The sequence below is a fragment of the Cicer arietinum genome, chromosome 3 (genome assembly GCF_000331145.2).
Source record: "Cicer arietinum cultivar CDC Frontier isolate Library 1 chromosome 3, Cicar.CDCFrontier_v2.0, whole genome shotgun sequence".
NCBI lineage: Eukaryota > Viridiplantae > Streptophyta > Magnoliopsida > Fabales > Fabaceae > Cicer > Cicer arietinum.
The window spans coordinates 10,648,223-10,663,251 of NC_021162.2; positions in this window are offsets into that span (position 1 = coordinate 10,648,223).

A 15,029-nucleotide genomic window follows, 5' to 3' on the forward strand; every position below is an offset into this window, starting at 1 on the left:
GAAATTCGTATTTTTTGACCAAATGATGGCTAATGTTCAAAATTTGACCCGAAACACAATTAAAAATTTAGGAGAAGAATGCTTTTTAATTATTACATTATTTGACAACTCTATTTTATTAAATGTTATTATTATAATCGTTTTATAGTTTTACAATATAACGAAGATAATAATAAAATATAATAAAATAGAGTTGTCAAATAAAGTAATAATTATATATTAATTTCACAACTCAATTTTGTTATATGTTATTATTATTTTCGTTATTTAGTACAACTACAAAACGAAGATAATAATAACGTATAATAAAACAGAGTTGTGAAATAAATATGTAATTATTAATTTATTTGATAAATCTATTTTATTATATGTTATTATTATCTTCTTTTTAAAGTTTGACTGCATAACGAAGATAGTAAATCATTTTATAAAATAGTGTTGTCAAATAAATATGTAATTATTACTTTATTTGACAACTCTTATTTATTTTATGTTTTTTATTATATGTTTTCAAACATTAGCCATCATCTGGTACGAAAATACAGATTTTGACATATTTTTGTCGATGGGTACGAACATTGACCTAAAAGTATAGATGAAATCAAGGACCAGGAGACCCTTATAGCATTCTTCTCCAAAATTTAAAACCGTGTTTCGGTTTTTGCGTCAAAGTTCAAATGAAACCCAGGAATGGGAGACCCTTATAGCATTCTTATCCAAAAAGAATAACCGTGTTTCATGTTCTGCGTTAGATTTCAAGCACTAGCCATCGTCTGATCCGAAAATACGGATTTCGGTCCATTTTGGCCATATGGTACGAAAATCGCCATAAAAGTCCAGATCAAGTCAAGGACCTGGAGACCTTTATAGCATTCTTCTCCAAAATTTATAAAAGTGTTTCGGGTTCCGTGTCAAATTTCAAACAGTAGCCATTGTTTATTCCGAAAATACGGATTTCGGTCCATTTTGGTCGTGTTGTACGAATATTCCTCGAAAAGTCTAGATGAAATCGAGGACTGGGAAACCCTTATAGCATTCTTCTCAAAAATTTATAACTGCTTTTCAAGCTCCACGGCCGATTTTAAACACTAGCCATCCTCTATTCCGAAAATATGAATTTCAGTCTATTTTTGTTGGGTGGTACGAAAATCGCCCAAAAAGTCCAGATGAAATCAAGGACCGGGAGACCCTTATAGCATTCTTCTCCAAAATTTATAATTTTGTTTCGGGTTCCGCGTCAAAATTCAAAAACTAGCGATCGTCTAATCCAAAAAATACAGATTTTGGTCCATTTTTGTCGAGGGGTACGAAAATCGCCGGAAAAGTGCAGATAAAATCAAGAACCGAGAGACCCTTATAGAATTCTTCTCCAAAATTTATAACTGTGTTTCAGGTTTCGGGTTAAATTTTAAACACTAGCCATAGTCTTGTTCGAAAATACGAATTTCGGTCCATTTTAGTCAGGTGGTATGAAAATTGTCCGAAAAGTCCAGATGAAATCGAGGACCATGAGACCGTTATAGAATTCTTGTCCAAAATTTATAACTGTTTTCGAGTTTCTCGTCAGATTTCAAACACCAACCATCGTTTTGTTCGCAAACACAGATTTTGGTTCATTTTTTTAGGGTGGTACGAAAATCCTCCAAAAAGTTCAGATGAAATCGAAGACCCAGAGACCTTTATAGCATTCTTCTCCAAAATTTATAATTGTGTTTCGGGTTCTGCAACAGATTTCAAACACTTACGATCGTTTTTCGAGGGTGGTACGAAAATCACCCGAAACGTCCAGGTGAAATCAAGGACGGGGAGACCTTGATAGCATTCTTCTCCAAAATTTATTACTAGTTTTTAGGTTCCGCACTAGATTTTAAACACTTGTCATCGTCTGGTCTGGAAATATAGATTACGGTCCTTTTTTTCAAGGGGTAAGAAAATCGCCTAAAAAGTCCAGATGAAATCGAGGGCTGGGAGACCCTTATAGTATTCTTCTCCTAAATTTATAATTGTGTTTTGAGTTCCGTGCTAGATTTCAAACACTAGCAATCGTCTGGTCCGGAAATATAGATTTTGGTTTATTTTTGTAGAGGGGTACGAAATTCGCTCGAAAAGTCCAGATGTAATCGACGACAGAGAGACCCTTATAACATTCTTATTCTAAATTTATAACTGTATTTCGGGTTCCATGTCAGATTTCAAACACTAACCATCGAGGACCGGGAGACCCTTATAGCATTCTACTCCAAAAATTTAACTGTGTTTCAGATTCCGCGTCATATTTCAAACACTAGCCATTGTTTTGTTTGAATATAAGAATTTTGATCCATTTTAGTCGGGTGGTATGAAAATCGCCCAAAAAGTTCAAATAAGACCGGGAGACCTTTATAGCATTCTTCTCCAAAATTTATAACTGTGTCTCGAGTTCTGCGCAAGATTTCAAATACTAGCCCAAGCTGGTCCGAAAATACAGATTTTACTCCATTTTTGTCGACGGGTACAAAAATCACCTGAAAAGTCCAGATGAAATTAAGAATCGAGAGACCCTTATAGCATTCTTCTCCAAAATTTATACGGTTTCGGTCCATTTTTTGTCGGGTGGTACGGAATCACCCGAAACGTCTAGATGTATCCAAAGACCAGGAGACCTTGATAGAATTCTTCTCCAAAATTTATTACAGGTTTTTAGGTTCTGCACCAGATTTCAAACACTTGTCAATGTCTGGTCCGAAAATATAAATTTCGGTCCTTTTTTGTCGAGGGTAAAATAATTGCCTCAAAAAGTCCAGATGAAATCGAGGACCGAGAGACCCTTATATCATTCTTCTCCTAAATTTATGATTGTGTTCCGAGTTCCGTGTCTAATTTCAAACACTAGCCATTTTTTTGTTCAAAAATACAAATTTTGGTCTATTTCAGTCAGGTGGCACGAAAATCATTCGAAAATACCAGATGAAATCGAGGACCGGGAGACCCTTATAACATTCTTCTCCTAAATACATAATAGTGTTTCTGATTCTGAGTCAGATTTCAATCACTAGCCATCGTCTGGTCCAAAAATATAGATTTTGGTTCATTTTTGTCGAGGGGTACGAAAATCGCCCGAAAAGTTCAGATGAAATCGACTACCGAGAGACCGTTATAGCATTCTTCTTCTAAATTTATAACTATATTTGGGGTCCATGTCAAATTTCAAACACTAGCAATCGTCTGGTCCGAAAATACGGATTTCAATCCATTTAATCTAGTGGTATGAAAATCGCCCGAAAAGTCCAGATGAAATCGAGGATCGGGAGATCCATAGAGCATTTTGTTCCGGAAATACTGACTTCGGTACATTTTTGTCGGGAGTTATGACAATCGCCAGAAAAGTCTAAATGATATCAACGACCGGGAAACCCTTATAGCATTCTTACCCAAAATGTTTCGTGTTCCGCGACAGATTTCAACTGAGTTTCGAGATTACATATTTTGGTCCATATTTGTCGAGGGGTACGAAAATTTCCCGAAAAGTCCAGATGAAATCGAGGAGAAGAAGATTCTTGTAACATTCTTCTCCTATATTTATAACTGAGTTTCGGGTTCTACGTCAAACGATGACAAGTGTTTGAAATTTGGTGCGGAACCTAAAAACCAGTAATAAATTTTGGAGAAGAATGTTATCAAGGTCTCCCAGTCCTTTCTCATCTGGACTTTTCGGGTGATTTTCGTACCACCAGACAAAAAATGGACTGAAATCCGTATTTTCGATCAACAGGATTGCTAGTGTTTGAAAACTGACGCGGATCCCGAAACTCGGTTATAAATTTAGGAGAAAAATGCTATAAGGGTCTCCCGGTCCTCGATTTCCTCTGGACTTTTCGGGTGATTTTCGTACCACCAGACAAAAAATGGACTGAAATCCGTATTTTCGATCAACAGGATTGCTAGTGTTTGAAAACTGACGCGGATCCCGAAACTCGGTTATAAATTTAGGAGAAAAATGCTATAAGGGTCTCCCGGTCCTCGATTTCCTCTGGACTTTTCGGGTGATTTTCGTACCACCCAGCAAAAATGGACCGAAATCCGTATTTTCGAACAAGACAATTGCTAGTGTTTAACATCGGAGGCGTAACTCGTAACACAATTATAAATTTTGGAGATGAATGCTATAAGGGTCTCTCGATCCTCGATTTCATCTTCACTTTTCCGGCGATTTTGGTACCCCTCGACAAAAATGGACTAAAATTTGTATTTTGGGACCAAACTTGGGCTAGTATTTGAAATCTGGCGCGGAACTCAACACACGTTTATAAATTTTGGTGAAGAATGCTATAAGGGTCTCTCGGTCCTCGATTTCATCTGGACTTTTCGAGCGATTTTCATCTATCCAACTAAAATTAACATAAATCCGTATTTTCGAAAAAGACTATGGCTAGTGTTTGAAATCTGACGCGGAACCCGAAATACAGTTATAAATTTTGAAGAAGAATGGTATAAGGGACTCCCAGTCCTAGATTTCATCAAGACTTTTCGGGCAACTTTCGTACCACCTGACTAAAATTGACCAAAATCCTTATTTTCGAACAAGACTATTGTTAGTATTTGAAATCTGACCCGGAACCCGAAACACAATTATAAATTTAGAAGAAGAACGCTATAAGGATCTCCCAGTCCTCGATTTCATCTGGACTTTTTGGGCGATTTTCATACCACTAGACTATAATGGATTGAAATCCGTATTTTCGGACAAGACGATGGCTAGAGTTTGAAACCTGACGGGAATCTTGAAACTCTTTTATAAATTTAGGAGAAAAATGCTATAAGGGTCTCCCGGTCCACGATTTCATCTGGACTTTTCGGGAGATTTTCGTACTACCCGACTAAAATGGATTGAAATCCGTATTTTCGAACAAGACAATTGTTAGTGTTTGAAATTTGGCGCGGAACCCGAGACACAGTATAAATTTTGGAGAAGAATGCTATAAGGGTCTCCCAATCCTCGATTTCATCTAGACTTTTCGGGCAATTTTCGTACCCCTCGAAAAAAATGGACCAAAATCTGTATTTTAAGACCAGACGATGGCTAGTGTTTGAAATCTAACCTGAAATGAGAAACATTGTTATATATTTTTGAGAAGAATGCTATAAGGGTCACCCGGTCCTCGATTTCATCTGGACTTTTCAGGCGATTTTCGTTCACCCCGACAAAAATAGACCGAAATCCGTAATTTCAACTAAGACAATGGCTAGTGTTTGAAATTTGACGCGGAACCCGATATACATTTATAAGAGTCTTCTGGTCCTCGATTTCATATGGACTTCTCGGCCGATTTTTGTACCACCTAATAAAAATGGACGAAAATCTGTATTTTCGGACTAGACGAGGGCTAGTGTTTGAAATTTGAATCGGAACCTGATACACTTTTATAAATTTTAGAGAAGAATGCTTTAAGGGTCTCCTGGTCCTCGATTTCATCTGGACTTTTTAGGCGATTTCAGTACCACTCAACAAATATGGACCAAAATTCGTATTTTCGGACCAGATGATGGCTAGTGTTTGAAATTTGACGCAGAACCCTGTAAGACATATGCCTCCTTGATCCTGATTTTGATATAATTTCCAAACATACAATGTATATGCATTATTTGATTGATCTAATGATTTGAATTGAGAAACATTTCAGGAAAATAATCAAACACTACACACTTGGACAAAACTTGGAACTCAAGCAATCAAGCAAAGATGGATGATGTCCTACAAGGCTTGAAGACTGACGTATAAAAGTGTCTAGTGTTAATAGTGTCAATTAGGTAGACTTAATCATAATGATTTCTCATATAGTATTTTCCAATGAAATCATAAAATAAGTTTTAATCAATCAAGTAATAAATCAATTGATAAATCCATTGAGCAATCGATTGTCTGACTCACAGAATAAAGGTTTCACTAAGTTAATCGATTGGGAAATTGATTACTTAAAGGTTTTATCAAAACCTGTGTTCTGTGTTTAAACAAATCAATTGGACAATCGATTTGCACATCCATTGAGTAATCGATTTTGTGATTCACAGAACCAAGTTCATACTAAGTCAATCGATTGGCAAATCGATTATGAAAATACTTTTTCATCAGACACGTGTTCTGTGATCAACGAAATTGATTGGACAATCAATTGAAATAAGTTTCTTAAGTTGCAAGCTTTGCACTAATCGATTAGATAATTGATTGATAGATGTTTCTTAAGTTGCAAGCTTTGCATTAATCGATTAGGGTAATCGATTGAAAGAATGAACTGGTTAATCATTTATCAGAAACATATTGCATAATCGATTGGCACATCGATTTTAACTAAACAACTAAGCTACTGTAACAAGCCAAATCGATTGGAGTAAAACATCTTAGTCACTATGACCAGCCAAGTCTATTGAAAAATCGATTGGAGTAAAAGATCTTAGTCACTATGACCAGCCAATTCGATTGACGAATCGATTAAAGTAAAATGTCTGAGTTACAGAGAGAAATTAGCCCATTGCCAAATCGATTATGTTAATAAATGAATCAAATGAGTAATCGATTGTTTTGATCTCGTTGTTTGAACAAAACAAGTATAATCGATTAGTCAATCGATTCTGATACAAACTGAGTATCAGTTTCTGATAAGTGCATTAAAAGGGTTTAGGAAATCGATACAAGCGATTTTCATACAACCCGACAAAAATGGACCGAAATAAGTATTTCCTGAAAATAGACGTGGGTTAGTGTTTGAAATTTGACACAAAACCCGGAACATAGTTATAAATTTTGGAGAAGAATGCTATGGGGGTCTCCCAGTCCTCGATTTGATCTGAACGTTTCGGGCGATTTTCATACCACCCGACAAAAATGGACTGAAATTCGTATCATCAAACAAAACGATGGTTAGTGTTTGAATGCTGGCGCGGAAGCCCAACCAAAGTCCGTAGTTTCGTACCAAACGATGATTAGTGTTTGAAATATAAGACACAGAACCCGAACAACAGTTATAAATTTAGGAGAAGAATGCTATAAAGGTCTCCTGGTCCTCGATTTCATCTAGACTTTTCACGCGATTTTTGTATCACCCGACAAAATCGACCGATGGCTTGTGTTTGAATTCTGATGCGGAACCCGAAACACAATTAAATATTTTGGGGAAGAATGCTATAAGGGTTTTTTGGTCCTCGATTTCATCTGGTCTTTTCGAGCGATTTTTGTACTACCCGACAAAAATAGATCGAAAATCATATGTTTGGACCAGACGATGACAAGTGTTTGAAATCTGGCGCGGAACCTAAAAATCAGTAATAAATTTTGGAGAAGAATGTTATAAGGGTCTCCCAGTCCTCGGTTTCATCTGGACGTTTAGGGTGATTTTCGTACCACCCGACAAAAAATGGACGGAAACTTGTATTTTCATCTGGATTGCTAGTGTTTGAAATCTGACGCGAAACCCGAAACTCATATATAAATTTAGGAGAAGAGTGTTATAAGGGTCTCCCGGTCATTGATTTAATCAGGGCTTTTCAGGAGATTTTTGTACCACCAGACAAAAATGGACCGAAATTCGTACTTTCGAACAAGACAATTGCTAGTGTTTGAAATTTGAGGCGGAACCCGAAACTCAGTTATAAATTTAGAAGAAGAATGCTATAAGGGTCTCCTGGTCCTCGATTTCATTTGGTCTATTCGGGAGATTTTTGAACCATCCAACAAAAATGGACCGAAATTCGTATTTTCATACCAAACGATGCCTAGTGTTTGAAATCTGGCACGAAACCCGAAACACGGTTATAAATGTTGGAGAAGAATGCTATAAGGGTCTCTTGGTCCTCGATTTCAACTGGATTTTTCGGGCGATTTTCGTACCCCTCGACTAAAATGGACTAAAATCTGTATTTTCGGACCAGACTTTGGCTGGTGTTTGAAATCTAGCATGGAAGACGATGAAACCTTTCGAGAAGACTGCTATAAGGGTCTCCCAGTCCTAGATTTCATCTGGACTTTTAGGGGGACTTTCGTACCACCAGACTAAAATGGACCGAAATCCGTATTTTCGAACAAGACGATGGATTGTGTTTGAAATTTGACATCGAACCCGAAATACAGTTATAAATTTAGAAGAAGAATGCTATAAGGGTCTCTCGGTCCTCGATTTCACCTGGACTCTACGTGCGATTTTCGTACTACCCGATTGAAATGGACCGAAATCCGTATTTTTGAACAATACGAAGGCTAGTTTTTGAAATCTGACGTGGAACCCGAAACACAGTTATAAATTTAGAAGAAGAATCCTATCATGGTCTCCAAGTCATCGATTTCATCTGGACTTTTTGGGCGATTTTCTTACACCTCGAAAAAATGGACCGAAATCTATTATTCGAACCAGACGATGGCTATTGCTAGAAATCTAATGCGAAATCCGAAACACTATTATAAATTTAGGAGAAGAATGTTGTAAGGGTCTCCCACTCCTCGATTTCATCTAGACTTTTCGGGGGATTCTCGTATCGCCCGACAAAAATGGACCGAAATCTGTATTTTCTGACCAAACGATGGCTAGTGTTTGAAATATGACGCGGAACCCGAAGCACAATTATAAATTTTGGAGAAGAATGCTACTAGGGTTTCCCGGTCATTGATTTCGTTTGGACTTTTCAGGCGATTTTCGTACCATCGACAAAAAAGGACCAAAATCCGTATTTTCGAAAAAGACTATGGCTAGTGTTTGAACTCTGACGCGGAACCTGAAACACAGTTATAAATTTAGAAGAAGAATGCTATAAGGGTCTCCCTATCCTCGATTTCATCTGGAGTTTTTGCACTAATCGATTAGATAATCGATTGATAGATGTTTCTTAAGTTGCAAGCTTTGCATTAATCGATTAGGTAATCGATTGAAAGAATGAACTGGTTAATTATTTATCAAAACATATTGCATAATCGATTGGCACATCTATTTTAACTAAACAGCTAAGCTACTGTAACAAGCCGAATCGATTGGCAAATCGATTGGAGTAAAACATCTTAGTCACTGTGACCTGCCAAGTCGATTGACGAATCGATTAAAGTAAAATGTCTGAGTTATAGGGAGAAATTAGCACATTGCCAAATCGATTATGTTAATAAATGAATCGAATGAGTAATCGATTGTTTTGATCTCGTTGTTTGAACAAAACAAGTATAATCGATTAGTCAATTGATTCTGATACAAACTGAGTATCAGTTTCTGATAAGTGCATTAAAAGGCTCGATTAGGAAATCGATTAGTTCTTATATTTTCAAGATTCAAGAAAAACAAGACACACGATAATCGATTAGGTAATCGATTAAGCTGGTAACTTTAATAAAATCGATTACGAAATCGATTTATATGTTGTTTTTCTGAAACTATAAATTGATTCAATTACAAACTTTTATAACAATCATAACATTTTTTCATAACAAAGAAAACTGAAAAACACCTTGAGAGAAAAATTGTTACAACACACAAATACTCATTGGCTAATACTTTTGTGTGAGATCTTACATTGTGATTGAGTCAATTTTCTTAGTCTTCTTTAATTCTTTGTGAAAGAACAATTTCTGTAATTGATTACTTAGGATATTTGTGTTCATTTAAAAGAAACCTCAGCTTGATCTCGCTATAGTTTGACGAGTAACTCTTAGGGATAGGTTGGTATTGTGATAGAAGTGGTTGTGAGTTGGATGGATAGGTTGTGACGCTGGAAAGTCTGTAAAAAAATTCCTCAAATCATTCTAGTGAAAGGCTGAAATATGTTATAGATTTCAGGACTGGATGTAGGTTATCAAAGTGATAGCCGAACCAGTATAAAAATCTCCTGGTGCACTATTTCCTGTCTCTCTTTACTTTTTATATTGATCTTGCATGTGATTGTGAAATTCTGCTTTGAATAAACTGTTTGAATCTTTTGCTGTTAAAATAGGAATTAATATTAAACAAGTTGGTTTTGATATTAATTCATCACTTAGGAAAGAATTAGTTAATCTTGTTGATAATATTGTATAAAATTTCCTAAGGATAGAAGTCATATAGCCAACAATTGGCATCAAGAGCCTGATCTTTTAGACTTGTTCTCTAAAAGAAAATGACTTCTATTGAATTTCTGGGTGAAGGGGCCTCTTTAACTAGACCCCCTGCCTTTGATGGGTCAGCCTACATGTACTGGAAAGAGAGGATGTTCATCTTTCTAGAGGCATGTGGGCTTGACATCTTAGAGGCAGTAGAAAATGGTCCCTATGTGCCTAAATTTGAAGGCACTGAGGGATCATCCATCGTCAAAAAACCAAGAGCTGATTGGTTTGATGATGACAAAAAGAAAGTTGGCTATAATGCAAAAGCCAAGAATATAATAACCTCTGCTTTGAGTGCTGATGAATTTTTCAGGGTGTCAAACTGCAAAACTGCAAAGGAAATGTGGGACACACTTTAGGAAACTCATGAAGGCACAACAAATGTCAAAAGGGCCAGAACAAATACTCTAATGCATGAGTATGAACTTTTCAACATGAAGAAGGATGAGTCAATCAATGACTTGCAGACAAGGTTCACTCATATCATCAACAATCTACATGCTCTAGGAAAAACTATGGACAATGAGCAACAAATAGGAAAAGTTATGAGGTGCTTGACAAGAGAATGGCAGCCCAAGATCATTGCCATTGCTGAATCAAAAGACCTTGCAAGCATGACTATTGCCACACTATTTGGGAAGCTCAGGGAGCATGAGATGGAACTGCACAGATTAGATTAGTCAGAGCAATCTAATAGGAAAAGAAAAGGACTGTCACTGAAGGCTCAAACTCACAAAGTAAAATCTGAACCAGAAACATGTACTGATGATTTAGAAAGTGAAACTGATGAAGAACCCGAAATAGGTATGCTGGTCATAAAATTCAAGAAGTTTCTGAAAAAGAAAGGAAACCAATCAAGAAAACCACCAAATTCAAAGACAAAAAGCTTCAGCAAGAGTGATACAAATGATAGCAAAGTGATTACTTGCTATGAATGTGGTAAATCAGGCCACATCAGATCTGAGTGCTTTAAACTACAAAACAGAAACAAGCTTGGAATGACAATGATGAAGAATCATCTGAAAATTCAGAAGATGAAGAAGCTAACTTGTGTCTAATGGCCAACACAGATTCAGATTCTGATAGTGAAGTAAGTACTACCTCTAATCCATCTTATGAAGAATTGCATGATGCTTTCAATGAATTGCATGCTGAACATGTTAAGGTAGTTAAACAATTGATTTGCACTAAGAAAATGCTAGAAAAACAATGCATGATGTGTGAAGAAATTAAAAAAGATCATAAGGTGCTTGAAGATATGAATGAACATTTGAAAAAAGAATCACATGATAAACTCACTAGTTGTATTGAACTTGAAAGAAAGGTTGAATCATTAAAATCTGATTTAGCTAAATTTACTAGTAGTAAAAACAACCTAAATGTTCTTCTTGGGAATCAAAGGAATCATAATGAAAAATCTGGAATTGGCTATAGACAAAACAGGAATGCTAAACAGAACCATAAATTTGTTAAATCAAAGCAAATGCATGATATCTTCATTAAACCAACTCATAATTCATCTTCTGCTTTTTCATGTCATTTCTATTGTAAAAAGGGACATATATCTTACAATTGTAAATTGAAAAAGCTTGCTAATAAGGGTTGGAAACAAATTTGGAAAATAAAGAAACCTATGATTGAAACTAACCCTCAAGGACCCAATTTAAATTGGGTACCTAAAACCAAAGTTTAATTCTGTATTGCAGATGTGCTTGACATCCAAAACGCACTCATGGTACCTAGATAATGGATGTTCTAAGCACATGACAGGAGACAAATCAAAATTCTTGTCTCTCAATTTAAAAAATGGTGGATATGTAAAATACGGTGACAACAACAAAGGTAAAATACTTGGTGTTGGAGACATAGGGAGTGAATCAACAACAGTAATCAAGGACGTTCTCTATGTCAAAGGTTTGAAACACAACTTGCTTAGTATTAGCCAGCTGTGTGATAAAGGATTCCAAGTATATTTTACATCTCAGTCTTGTACACTTGAGCATAAGGAAGATTTGAAATGTCCATGATGGGAGAATTAACTTACTTCGTGGGATTTCAAATCAATCAAAGCAAGAATGGTATTTTCCTAAGTCAAACCAAATACTGTAATGATCTTTTAAAGAAGTTTGGCTTTGATAAATTTAAACCCATTGATACACCCATGAGTCAAGCTTGTCATTTAGATAAAGATGAAAAGGGAAAATCTATGGATATGACCATGTTTAGAGGCATGATAGGATCTTTATTGTATCTTACAGCTAGTAGACCTGACATTATGTTTAGTGTCTGCATGTGTGCAAGATACCAAGCCAATCCTAAGGAATCCCATCTAAGTGCAGTCAAAAGAATATTCAGATATCTATTAGGAACCAAACACCTAGGCTTATGGTATCCTAAGGGATCAACTTGCACTCTAGTTGGCTACTCTGATTATGATTTTGCTGGTGGAAAATTAGATAGGAAAAGTACATCTGGTACTTGCCATCTATTAGGGAATTCACTTGTATCTTGGCATAGCAAGAAACAAAATAGTGTGGCACTTTCAACAGCTGAGGCTGAATATGTGGCTGCCGGAAGTTGTTGTGCACAAATTTTATGGATGAAACAATACCTTTCTGACTTTGCTGTTGATCTTGGAACTATGCCAATCATGTGTGACAACACTAGTGCCATAAATATCACAAAAAATCCTGTTATGCACTCTAGAACAAAGCATATAGAGATTAGACATGATTTCATTAGAGATCAATACCAAAATGGTAATATCATGCTTGATTATGTTAATACATCTGATCAATTAGCTGATATATTTACCAAAGCCTTACCCAAGGAAAGTTTCTTCTATATTAGAATGAAACTTGGTATTATGGATCAAAATGAAATATGATCCCTGTGAAAAATCGATTGAGACATCGATTATCCTGTGACAAAATAGAAAATCAGCATTACAAAATCGATTGCATAATCGATTTATGCTACACAGTGTCTTAATTGTCAAAATCGAAAACACGATAATCAATTTCATAATCGATTTAGAAATCTCAGATATAAAAAATGCTGGAGTATACATCAATCCAATCGATTGATAAATCGACAGACGATTTGGAAAATCCTTTTAAAGAATCGATTTCATAATCGATTATTTGTTTCAGACATCCACATATGTGAGAAATTTTTCCAAACTCCAACCCGAGCATCGATTGGGTAATCGATTGTGTCAAGTTTTAAAACCTGCAATCATAATAAATCGATTTCGAAGTCGATGCTGCTATGAGAAGTTTCCTGAACTGATATGGAAATCGATTTGGACATCAATTTAGTCATTAAACATCTACTAAACGAAATCGATTTGGGAATCGATTTGAAATATGACTGTTACAAAAATTATAGCCGTTGGAGGCAACTGTAACAAAAACTCTTCATTTCCCTCCAATAATGGTTCCTAAAATCGATGTGGCAATCGACGTGGCATGTGCGAAGACTTAATAGCATCGATTAGCTAATCGATTCTGAACAGTATTACTTAAAAACCCTAAATCGATTTCCCATCTCATTTTTCCCCAACTTCTCACACTTCTCTGCATTTTTCTGTGAGTCTTACATCTTTCAAAGTTCTCAAACATCTTAAAATTCATTAATCTCTCAAATGGCCAGAGTCAAGCAAACTAGTGATAAATCCCCCTCTTCTTCTACCTCCAGTGGCAGAACACCATCTCCTCCACCTCCTGCTAAACGAGTATCCATTCCTACTCATAAAATCATGGCAAAGGACAAAGACAAAGCCATTGCCACTGATCAAGGAAAGAGAAAAAAGAGGAAGATTCCTCAATCTGAGAAGCTGATGGGTGATGCAATGAAGGAACCATCACTAAAGAAGAAGAAACCTATTTCTTCCCCTCAGCCAAAGAAACCTCAAGGTAAACCTATTGAGGATATGGTTATTCCTTCTGCATTTCTAAAAAGGAATATCCAAGAGGCAAGAACTCTGGATTTTGCCTATTTTGATGCGAATGGTTTTACTTTCCAAAACCATTTAAGATTTCATGGATTAGTAAATTTCCTTTCCTGTTCATTGGAAATCTACCCAAGGCTGATTGGAGCCTTTTACTCAACCTTCACCCTCACTGATACTGGATTTGAGGCTGAAGTCAAGGGCAAGAAAATCTCCATGACATTTGAAGAATTCTTCAAGCTTTCAGGATTGCCATTCTTTGGAGAAGCTGTTGATGGAAGGACAGATCCTGATTCTACTAATGATGCTTGGGAAACATCAGTAGATCGACACACAACAATTCAGGACCTGATGATTGAAGGCTTTGTTGAAAAAATATCACTTCCAATCGGTCAGATGAAGGTCCAACATCGAATGCTGATGTGTGTGCTAACAAGGATGTTAGTACCTCGATCAGGAAACCATGCTGTTGTACAGAGGCTGGACATTATTCTACTTTGGGGCCTGTAAAGGAGCTCAAGATGAGCTGGGCATGGATTGTGCTGATGAACATGGTGGAATCAGCACAAGGAAAGCTGATGCTCCCCTGCCCTTAGCTAATCACAAAGATTCTGAGACACTTCAAGGTATCATGTGTCAATTAAGAATCAATAAAAACTACTCTAATTTTTGGTGAATCCATTGTAAATCAAATGCAATTGAAACGGATCAATGGCATTTGGACAAGGGTACAACCAAGTGCTGAACAACCTGAGCCAGCTGAAACCCAATCTGAGGTTTTGGCTAAGTTGTTGGAATTGATGGAGTCCCAAGCTGTTCACAATGCTAGGGTGGAAGCCTCTCTTAGGAAACTCCAAGCAACTTTAAACTCAGTGGTTCAAGATGTTAATGCCATCCAAGAACACTTGGGTCTCAAAATGTCTTTTGAAGACATTGTTGACATTGGCAATCAAGCAACTGAAGAACCAAATCCTACCAACCTAGATAGTA